This window comes from Tympanuchus pallidicinctus, unplaced genomic scaffold (assembly GCF_026119805.1).
Source record: "Tympanuchus pallidicinctus isolate F22 unplaced genomic scaffold, pur_lepc_1.0 scaffold13, whole genome shotgun sequence".
Taxonomy (NCBI): Eukaryota; Metazoa; Chordata; class Aves; order Galliformes; family Phasianidae; genus Tympanuchus; species Tympanuchus pallidicinctus.
Window position 1 is genome coordinate 8,603,059 of NW_026294648.1, and position 11,550 is coordinate 8,614,608.

At 43.5% G+C, this 11,550-nt stretch overlaps 1 long non-coding RNA gene across 2 annotated transcripts in view; it reads right to left on the bottom strand.

Annotated features, from left to right (window-relative positions):
• The window catches only part of LOC128075826 (uncharacterized), a 42,284-nt gene extending 31,190 nt beyond the window's left edge, over positions 1-11,094 (bottom strand). For both annotated transcript variants that reach the window (XR_008204126.1, XR_008204125.1), the window contains exon 1: positions 10,620-11,094. This is a non-coding gene — a long non-coding RNA (uncharacterized LOC128075826). The remainder of the gene's footprint in view (positions 1-10,619) is intronic.
• Positions 11,095-11,550: the final 456 nt, after the last annotated feature.

Sequence of the window (11,550 nt, forward strand, 5' to 3'; positions counted from 1 at the left end):
TTTTTCTTAAGTTCTGATTGTTCAGGAGAGTAAAGTGATTTTCTGAGACCAGGGAAACTCCTGTTTGTCAGAGAACAGATGCATCTAATGCACATCTTTTCATTTACTAATTTGTGTCTGTACAGTGCTATGAAAATGTGAATTACTATAGGCCTGACCTAATAATAATGAAGTCATGGAAAGTTTTGCCTTGACTTAGAGGAAGCAGGATCAGGGCTCATCAGAGTGATAAGTATTGCTATTTTTATATTAGTAATGTGCTTTATGCGTTTTCTGCTGGTAGACTCCGAAGCATAAAAGTAGAACATCCATCCTTCTCACTCATCCCCAATCTCTGTCTCCCTCTGCCATCTTCATGCATGCACACATTCAGTCCAGGCCCTTCTGGGCTCACCAAGGTTTTAGCACAATTGTTAAATCAGGCTTAACTTCCCTACAGAACAGTCTCTTGCTGGTTTCCACATTCAGGAGTGATGCTGTTGAAAACAGGTTTTCTTGATGCTGCAGTTTATTGCTGACATGGATCTGTACAGCAGTTAAATTTGAAGAGTGAACAGAACTGGACAGTAGGACTAGTAGCTGAATCAGGCAGTTTCTTCTGTCTGATGTGCAGGAAAGTTAAAGGTTGTCCAGAGGAGACTGTTACACTTTCTAGTGGGATTCAATTTGAAAAAGGCTTTTAAAAGTTGTAATGGAAATCATAAAGTTGTATTTTATGACATCAGCAGTATAATGTGGTAATACATGTGCCAGAGGGAGGCTGCCTATCAGCAGGTTTGGCCTTTCAGGGAAGTCTAACTGGCTGATTGGTCAGTAAATACAATATCAAAACACTTACCTTTTATATATGGGGTTGCAATGTAAAGGGTGGTCAGAATGACAGAAGAGAAGGAAAAAAAAGAGGCAGTTGTATGAAGCCTACTAAAACTGGAAGGGGAACAAATAGCCACATGGTAAGAAATGAAGAAGCCAAGGGAGATGACTCAGGATCTCCAGCAATTTGCTAGCTGTAGTAGAAGCCTGACAAATCTGTGGTAGGAATTAGGCACCCGAGAGTGCCCTCAGCTGCTCCCAAGGGCCAGCAGTGGCAGCAGCACACTGATATGATTAAAAGCCCACCTCTGCTCTTGCTGCTTGGGCAGTAAGTCTTGCATGGAAGGGGTTCCTGCAAGCCACTGACCAACCCCGTCTGGCACAGCAGGCACAGCCCGGGGCCTCCAGCAGCTGGAGATAAGGCATGGGGGAGGGTCTGTTTTTACTTTTCAAGGCTTCAATCAGAGATTGAGCCCAGAATTTCATAGCGACAATCCAAAAGCTTTCCAGGGAAAAAGCACTGCTCAGATGATTTCTTCACCTGCTGGGATTTGGAGCCAGACTCTTTTGCTATTGCCTCGGTTCTCTGTTGGCTGGGTTCTCTTTCTTAGCAGAGTCATTCTAGTTTCTCTCTGAATGTTTCTGACCTGTCCTTGCCAGGCCAGTTTTATTTCATAGAGTCTGTCGTCGTATATCCAGACATCTGGACTTTTCAGTCCTACACAATAATCTTTGCCAAAGAGTGTGCGGTCAGGACTTCTCACAGTTCAGGAACTGCCTTATAATTTCTGGTGACATGGCAGGATGGAGAACAACCGAGTCCTGTAAGTCAGATGAGTAATAGAATATGTGGTCCTGGACAGGGGGGAGGGAAGAATGTTGGAGGCCTTTAGAAATGCCCTCCTCCAGGACCGAGTGGTACCTCCATTTTCCCCCTCCATAGCAATCTGTGTCCACCCTAAGAAAGGCAACAAATCCAAGGGTTGTTTCGGGGTCCGGTGATTCTGAAAGGAGACAGTGGAGAAAAAACGAGTTTTACTTAAACTCCAGCTGAGAGGTTTCAGGCTGTCATAAACATAAGGAAAGACATGAGCCTTTAATTGGGTGGGTACAAAGATAATGTTGTTGGAAAGCTGGAGGAGATTTCCACTCTGTAGCTTGTGTGCATGATGCTGACCACCTTCTCTTCATGAAGGGAGAGCAGTGGAGAGGAAAAAGCGTGAGTGCTGTTCCAAATGGAGCTGCATCTGGCTTTTGCTGCAGTGGTGCAGAAGGCAGTTCTGAATGAAGCTCGGTTTGTTTGCTGCTTGAGACAGGGTTGCCGTCTGTTGGGTCTTGTGTTTTTTGTCAGAGGATGTAAGCTGAGCATGAGGGAAACTCCGGGCAGCCTGAGGGGGCTGGGCTGGAGGAGAATGTTTGCACCATTCCCATGCATAACAGCCTAACGCAGGCATGTGGAGGAGGAGGAGGAAAAGGAGAAATAGAAGTGAAATCTCTCTCAGGATATAAATGGCCAACACAACCCTATCGCTTCATATTCTGATACTGTATAGTGCTGTCACTCAGGGACCTTTAGGAACTAGGACCTTGGGACTGTAATCCTACCTGTCCCCCTCCTATCCCCCTTCACCTTCAGTATTGAGAACTGAAGAGAGAAAGAGCAGAAGAGGAAAATAAGAGCCCTGGTAGCAAACCCCTGCTATTCCACGGGTGAAAGTAAAGCTTTGGTTACTAAGATAAAAGGAAAATGTATACCTTTATATTCATGTCTTCAAGCATAAACCAGCCCGTAGTGTATATAGGATAAGTTCACAGTGCATGAAACAAACAGGACTATAGGTCTTAACTGGCATCCAGCTTTCTTGCATGCACATCTGACACCATGCCAGCAGCTTATGTCTTGCAAATAAGTAGGGAACCTGCCAAGGCTTGGCACTTCGTCTGTCCAATGGACAGCACATCCACTTCCCAGAAACAGAGCCGTGTGAGGACCTGATTGGGCTGGTCTGTTTGACCAGATCTGCTCCAGAGACTCTGGCGTGAAGAGATAAGGGGTGGGGGAGGGAGTTGGCTTTGTTTTCCTTTTTATGAGGAAGGTGAAAGGGTTTTAAATCTCTGAACTGTTATCAAGCTGAAGTGAAACCTCTGGAGCTGTGCAGAACAAAGGGCAGTTGTTAGTGAAATCCTGGTGGAGAAGATAGGATGAGGATGAGGTGGTTGGTGAGAATAAGCTAGAACTTCAAAGATGATTAGGAAAGAGGTAGTGGAAATATATGTGCAATATAAATAGGTTTGAAAAGCCTAGAGCACTGGAAACTGGGGACCTGCAGTGAGCCAGACGGGCTGGGTGCAGCTGCAGGCAGCACTCAAGGAAACCCAGCCACGGCAGCAGTCCCTGGTGGACGGAGACCACAGACTCTGGGAGATGGTGAGGTCAGGAACTGGGAAATAGAGGGAGATTCGTGGTGCTCTGCCTTCAGGATGAGCTTAGTCCCTCTAGGCAGGGACAATCATTTGCATCAGGGCAATGTTGCAAGAGCTGGGCTGGGATATGCAGAGGAACTACCACTGTCCCATGCTGGGGCAATGGCTGGGCTCTGCCCTGATGTCGGAGATAAGAGAAAACCAGGCAAGAAATGCTGTGCAGGTTACCAAACGCTTTCTTGGAGATGAGACTGGGCTTACCAAGCAGGGTGGGATGTTTTTGCAGTAGGCATGGAAACTGGGTTGGGGGCATGGGTTGGGTGAGAGATGTGAAACCTATGTGTTGGACGCAGGACCTAATGCAGATGCTGGGAGGGAGGGAGGAAGGGTGGGAGAGAGGGAGGGAGAGGAGTGGAGACTGGGAACAAGAAGATGTATATAGTGTTGGGGCTTGGTTTTTATTCTTTTTCATTTGGTTTTATTTTGTTTGATTGGTTGATTTTGTTGAGGTTTTTTGTTGGTTTGGGTTGTCTGTTTTTTGTTTTTTGTTTTTTGAAAAATAAATGTTTGATTTCTAATGTCTTGATGTAAACCAAATAAAAATGGTTCTGTACATTCAGAAGTAAAGAACAGCTGAAAGGTGACAAGAGTAATAAAGAAGCACTGTCCTCCAGGCTGATACAACCATACCATTTCCCAGACTTTCCCACAGGGATTGGAGGGTGAACCTGTGTGTCTGTGCCTGCACAGAAGTGCAGCCCACCAAGATGGTGACCTTAGGGCTGGCTCCCTGATCCACCTCCAAGTGCAGTAAAGAAGAGGTGGGCAGGATAGGTGGAAGTTGTGTTGTGTAACTATTCAGTGTTTGATCCCATCATCCCTGAGATCGATGAGAGGAGGCTGTGTATTAGACCCTAATTTCTTGCACATTTGGCTTCTTCCTGGAGAGCCAAACTGTACTATGCCTTACTGTATCCTGGGATGTAGTTGTGAAGGGATGAAAATGATATCAGGTATTACTTGCATAAATGAAGTAATGCATGTGGAGTAAAGGCAGTACAAGCCTGAACAGTCTTGGAGAAGCTGCTGTTGCTGATGCTGGTTTCTGCCTTGTGATTTGGTCTAGGGTGACAAATGCTAGGAAATGCCCAGCTGCTGAGAAGAATTATCAAGGAAGCCATCAGTGTTGACAGACTTCTCTTAAGAGCCTTTGCAATTCAATAGACCTTTGTCTGCAAGTTCCTGGCTGCTTGGGAAGAGTGGTGAAAGATGGATTTGGAAGAGAGAGTGCAAAGCTAAGAGACCTTGAGTTAAGCTTAGCTATCTGTTTTAGTGGCCACTGGACTTGCAGAGAAAAATTCTTCAGCAGAAGAAGCACAGAAGGTCAGAAGTGAAAATGAACAGGCTCAAGTTTATGGCATTGACTGATTTTGGACCAAGGGATGTTTGGACCAAAAAGGGACATTTGGTTTCCATACAGCTTTCAGTTAGCAGAAATGAGCAATAGGGGAATGCCATAGATAATAAAGGTAGTGGGTCTGAGACCTATAGGTAACCTTCTGTAGTATAACCAGTCTTTGTCTGGATTGGGAAGAATGCCAAGGGTGAAAAACAAGGTGAGGAACTGCTTGTCTGTTTGATCTTAGTGTTTTGGAAAAATAAGGACAGCCCTTTCTCTGTGGGGAGAGTGTGGTTTCTGCAGCCAACAAATGTTGTATTGTTTGTATTTTTGCAGCAAGGATAAAAGAAAGATCTCTGTATGGAAGGTGGACCACAGGGAAGCCTCAGTTCTCTTAGGAATGGCCATTCTGCAACAGTAAGGCTTCTCTCTCCACTGTAACTGCCACTCCAGCTAGAGTGCATCAGCATGATGCAGGCCACACAGCCCTGACTCAGCCATTCCTCCGGCAAACAGCACAGGCAGGATTTGAGGGTACACAGGGACAGGTGTTTTATGCAGAGACAAAGCAAGAAGTTGTGTGAGTATGAGTTCCTGCACTACACTGTGCTCTGCAGTAGGAAATCACGGTGAAAAAAAAGGCTCCGTCCAAGAAGGTCTGCCATCATCATCTCACTCTAGAGGCACTGAATCTGCCATCCCATACCTCCTGTTCTCAGCTCCATGCTGAGGGCTGCCCTGCTCCCATCTCAGATAGCCAGAGCTTGCCAGTGACAGACACTTTCACTGCAGTGTGCTTCTGTGGGTATCTTGTCATGTGGCTCCCATCTCCAAGCTGCATAGAACACCCTTTGCAGGACAACCCCAAGTGTTGTTGAGCCAAGTGAGGAGGATCTGGGGACTGGCAGGCTAGGAGAAGCCAGGTCAGCAAGGGAGGAAAACATGATTGCCTTGGGTGTCATGCGATAGAGTCTGAGGAGTCAGACAGGCAATGACCTGTTTTTTAGCATGAGGAATGTGCTCGCTCAGGTTGGCAGAGCCAATCCTCTCCTCGTTATGTGTTCCACTAGGGAATGATGCACTTGCTTGGTCTTTCCTTTCTCATCACCACCCTCTTGCTGTGCCCAGGGCTGTGGGGCCTGTGCTGCTACAGCACCAAGCCTTGCCAAGGTAATGACCATTCCCAATGAGACCCAATGAGGTCCAGTGCTGCAGAAGTGACTGCCACATAATATCATGACATGTCAGGTGGCACTTCAAGGAGGAGGCACACCTTCTGAGAGAACTTGTGCTGTTGTGGCTGGCAATGCTTAACTTCATTTCTTCAAGGATGGCGGACAACAAGCCCAAAGTTCTAGCCATTGTGTCACCTGCCACAGGGACCCTGGGTACCTATTAAGGATGTTCTGAACAGGAATTTCTTTTGCTAGTGCAGCTTCCAGGCTGTTAGAGATCTCACCAACCTCATGCCCCACAAATATGGAGGTAGAAATGGGGGAGATATGACCCAGAGCGTTTCACAGGGAGATACTGGGCATAAATCTGAGATTCAGCTCAAAGGTAGGTGCTGTTGAAGAAAGTATTTGGCAAGGGGGAGATAAGGTTGCCCCAATCTTTTTCTTCCCATGTTTCAAGAGCATTGAAGCAAGAAAGGAAAGGGCAAAATAGAGGAAAAGGGGAGGACTAAACCCATGCAGTGCCTCAATCCAGCAAAGCCCAATCCCGTGCTCATCTGTAAGTAGGGGAACAGTCCTGATGGCTACTCATCTGTTTAAAATCATACCTGGATCTGACAGCTTCACCAGGTTGGGGCCAGTGTGCTTGACAGACCAAAAGAGATGATCTCCCATGAGCAAACCCCTAGAAAGGGTTAGCAGACGTCACAGAGGAGTTTTTAACACTTGGAAAGATGAACAGCCAGATATTAGAGAAGAAAATAGGAAATCAGAGAATAAAGAGAATCAAGAGTTACCAGAAAAACACCACCTGTAGGCAAATACTCTTGACCCTGGTAGAATGACCATTGTCCGATCTACAGTATTTTTTCTCTCCATTGCCTGGCATGTCATAATATTGTGTCTTTGTGTGAAATCACATCCCCTTTCAGAGGTGAAACTGTTTTCTGAAGAACAAATGCCCACTCGTGATGTGCTCACCACAGGGATGTTAAGCCAAGAGGTATGAAAGCAAAGAAAATTAGACCTGTAAGTCTGGGGCATCTTTCCCAGGAAAGGCTAGATCATTTATGCCAATCTATCATCCTCTCAAACTGCACTCATCCATCTTCCCTTCAAAGATGAAGAAGTGGCAACATCTCTAACTGGGGACATCTTATGTGGCCAGAATTTCAAACAAAATCCTAATTGAACAACAATGACAACAGAACAGGGAGATCAATGGCAATGTCAATATACATTATCAAAGGGACTGCTGTGAACCATCTTGACATACTCTGAGTGGCTGCGTTGCATCCTGTACAGCATTACAAAAACAAACAGAAGAAAAAAAAAAAAAAGAAAAAAAAAGAACAAACCACCCATTTTTACGTTCTTTAATTTGCATTTTCTGCATGAAATAAGACCTTGATCCTTGTCTTTTTTCACAAAAGCAGATTCTGCTTTAACTAATGTAAAAAAAAAAAAAAAAAAAAAAAAAAAAAAAAAAAAAAAAGGAAAGAAAATAATGTTTCTATAGCAAAGTGATTTAGATGTAGAATTTTTTTTGTAAAAAAAATGGGGGGAGGAAAAAAAAGGGAAAAAACAACAAAGAAATAAAATAAAATGACCTAAAGAGCCATCTTTGTCTACTCTAGAGGTGGGAAGGTGTGATTGGTGGGTGGCAGTCTCTGCTCACATAGCCGTCCTGTGCCAGATGGAGAGGAGCTAAAGCCCATTCTGTGCCATGGGATGGCTCCCAAGCGTGCTCACCAATTACAGCTGGGTGCTTTCAAAAACTGTCTCCTTCCATCTTGTAAGTAGAGTGGGCAGGAGGGCAGGGGGAAGGACGAGCAGGGACAAGGGGAGTTTCCTTGCCTTCATTCTGGGGTTTAGTTTGGGGTATTTCTGTTCCTGCAGTGACAGTTTTTGAAAGGCGATGATGAACAAAAGTAAAAACAAACTTGAAAATAGTTTACAATTTTGTACAAACCATTATAAATACTAACAACAACTGTTTTTTAAAATGATCCATACCAGTACCAAAATAATGTCATGTGTACATTACTTTATTTCTTTCTTTCTTTCTTTCTTTCTTTCTTTCTTTCTTTCTTTCTTTCTTTCTTTCTTTCTTTCTTTCTTTCTTTCTTTCTTTCTTTCTTTCTTTCTTTCTTTCTTTCTTTCTTTCTTTCTTTCTTTCTTTCTTTCTTTCTTTCTTTCTTTCTTTCTTTCTTTTTAAGTGTTAAAACACTAAAAATATTTCTTTTAAAAAAAAAAAAAGAAAACAAATGTATGTGGACATAAATGTACTTGAAAGTTGTTAATTATCAATTGGTTAGGAATCTTTCTTGGGCTTTTGGGTTTGCTTTCTTTTTTCCTACCCAGAACAAAAGTAACATAACAAATACAACCTTTAAAGGAGAACTTTTTCTCTGCTGGTTTCAATACAAGAGGTTTCCATTTTTAAGTCACTGTCTTTAGGCCAAATCCATGTTACTGAGCTATGAAAAAACAGATGAACTTACCATCCAGAGCACTCAAACTTGTCCTGAACTTCATAGCAGAACTCTTGTTATGCCATTTAAAATGTGTGTTCAAAGGACTTTGCTACAACTTCAGCAAAGTTTTCTACATATCCAAGTATCCTACTGGGTTGTACCAAGGGTTGGATGCACACAAGCTCTATGCTATTGCCCAGAGCAAAGTGGAAAACAGACTAAATCCTTGTCTTTTTTTTTTTTTCTTTTTTTTGCTATGAGGTAACTTACTTTGATTTTGAGGAGTAAAAAATATAAGCTCTTATTTCTACAAGCAAATGAAGTACTCTAGCATGGCTGGACCTTTTTGTGCTAACCAAAAGTAGCTGAGACAGTATCATTTTCAGAACTGACTGATTCAAGGCATTGAGGTATTTAACTGGAATCTGTTAATAGGCAGATTATTAAGCTCCAAACATCTTAGGTTAAAAGATTTGTTCTCTTGAAATCACCAAGAAGATTTGGATGTGCAGATAAGGATGTGCAGAGAGGCCAAGGTGCTACAATTTGTCTCTCAGGGCTGAGGAAACCCTAAGGGGAGTCAATGGGGAAGAGGGAATGTGTGGTCAGCCACGATCATAGGTGAAAAGAAAAAGGAGGCTTTCTCTTTTTTTGGATCTTTTTTTTTCCCACTGAGTCCAAAGCCCATATCTAATGTAAAATCATTAGCTTACTTCCTTCGTATGTGACAACTCAACTCGTAACTCTCTCACAAGCCTGGTGTGCCAGTCCTCACAATCAAAAGCCCTCAAGCCCTCTGAGCTGAAAGGCTGCACCCACGTGTCCTTATGCCCCTGCCACACATTCCTCTTGGACTTCCCACCGTTCTCATATTTGCTTGGAACTGAAGCTCTTTGAAGCTGAACAACCAGCCCTCAGTCTCAAGGGTCCAAACACTTGAGGGGATTCAACCTTCCACAGTTTGCTCCAAAATCACAGATGCACGGCTCAACCTAGAGGAATTTCCCACCCAATAAGAAACATAAAAGCCAACTACTTGATTGATTTAAAAGAGAAGTAGCAAGTGGGTAGTGTCTGCAGTGTTGATGGTTAAACAGTGGGAGAATGAAGAGGGAAGCAGCACAACGTAAATCTTTTTGAGCTGTGGTGGTGAGTTACAGTTCCTGCTAATCTGCCACTCTGGAGAGGTTCTGTGATGCTTTTTTCCTCCTGCCTTCATTATATTAAAGAGATAAGAGTGCATACGTTTAGCTGCTGGAAAAACTACTTCATCTTCTTGTCTCATTTAATTTGAAGTGAGATTTCAGTTCTGTTAATCTCACCTTGCCTCCCTGTTCTCTTCTGTTTCATCTATTGTACCCTGGGTTTCCATGGCAAGATCTCACACTGCAACAGGGAAAAGCACTTAATGATTTCTTCCAGTTGTGGTTCAGCAGAAGATGCTAATAATCCCTTCATAACCATAGACAGGGGTCACAACCACCCTAGATATCTATCCTCCACTCTGTTATCAGGAATATTTTGTCTAGATTAGAATTCCAGCAATTGTAGTATATTAATCCACATTTACAGTAAGCCACACCTGACATTCCTGGAAGCCCAGATTAGGCAGCTTTACAGCAACAAACACCCCATTAAATTCAATATGTTTACATATGTTACTGGGTACTGAAAGAATTTCTGCTGATAACAGGAGGGATATTGCAGCATTAATTGTGCTGACCTATCAAACATTCAAATAAAGACAGAGATCCACACATCCAAAAGTTTTAAACATCCAGGCTCCTCAGACTTTTCAATGGTTTGGGCACTTAAGTAACATCATAATATTATCCAAAGTTTTAAAAAGCATGAACACATTTATAGGAAATACAACTGTGGGTTGACCTCCAAAAGTTTGGGTGGTAACAAGAGGGCAGAGCTTGGCGCATTGCTCTGCCAGCTATCATGCATTAAAGTCAACGTCCTCTTAAACTGGAGAAAGAAGAGAGTCTAAAAAAAGAGTTGTTATAGAAATTTCAGACTGATTTCCTTACCGCATGTGAAATCATCAGTGTCAAGAAGGTTTCGATTTTTGTTGATATATCTTTGGAGCATTCACGTCCGAGAATAAATTATGTTTTGAGTCGTATCAACAAAATTTGCAATGCAAAATTTCAGGCAGGCAAAGGAAGGAGGGAAATTCACAAAAACTGAGAGCAAAACAGTTACTAAACTTGAAGTATTTACTTTTAAGGCAGCTGAAAAGCACTTCATTGGAGTCAGTGCAATTTCACTTTTTTAGATTTTTTGAAGGAAAAAAAAAAGCACAAAAAAACAGGAAAAACTCACAAATATTGTCCATCTAGTTGTGTTGTGAAGTCTCATCTAATAGACCTTGTGCTGGGAAACCAGTGGAAGTCACACTGTCCCTGGACGTACAGAGCAGATGTAACCCAGCCGCGCGGGGTGAAGCAGCCTGGACATTCTGTGCTGGCTGCTTGGGTCATGCGGCTTTCCCCCAACCAACACACTTCTCCAAACGAGGGTGAGGCTGAAGCTGCTGTCTAAATCGGGCACTGTGTCAACAGTTTAAATATTAAGTGTTCCATGAGCTCTCACCAGCCCATGGGAAATGCAGGATCAGCCAGAGAATTCAACCTTGAATGCCTCACATGGACTTCTTCCCCCAAGCAGGGCCATTCTGTTACAAACAGCCAGGACACAGCTCACAGATCCTTCCACATTCCACTCTGCTCCTTACACCAAAGGCGCTGTGTAGGAAGAGAGGTCTCTCCCGTGACTGCAGGGGCTGCCTGGACAGGTGGCTGCAAAGACGAGGCAAAAGAAATTTGGCATCCTGCAATGTGTCTGCTATAGGGCTGAAGGCATCTCCCTGAAGGTGGGAACCTGCTCCCTTACGAACAGGTAGGTTTGAGACTTTTGGCATCTTGGCCAGAAATAAGCAAACAAAACCTAAACAAGGCTGCTAGTCTAAGTATGGTTGGCAGGACCGGACTCCCCAGCAACACACAGCTGCCACGTATAATGTCAGGGTCTGCACCAGCTTTGGCTGATGGGTTGTCTGAAGCTTTGATGTCATACTAAGCACAGTGCAGGAGTCTGGCACTGCAATAACAAAGACACAAATAATGATAGCAAGGTTTGTAGCTGGAAAAATTCTCCAGAGGTGCTACTGGTTTAAAACATGATTTATGTAAGCTGTTCTTGACACTGGTTTTGAATGATCATCTCAGTTTGAGGAATTAAAATTTTGCTCTGA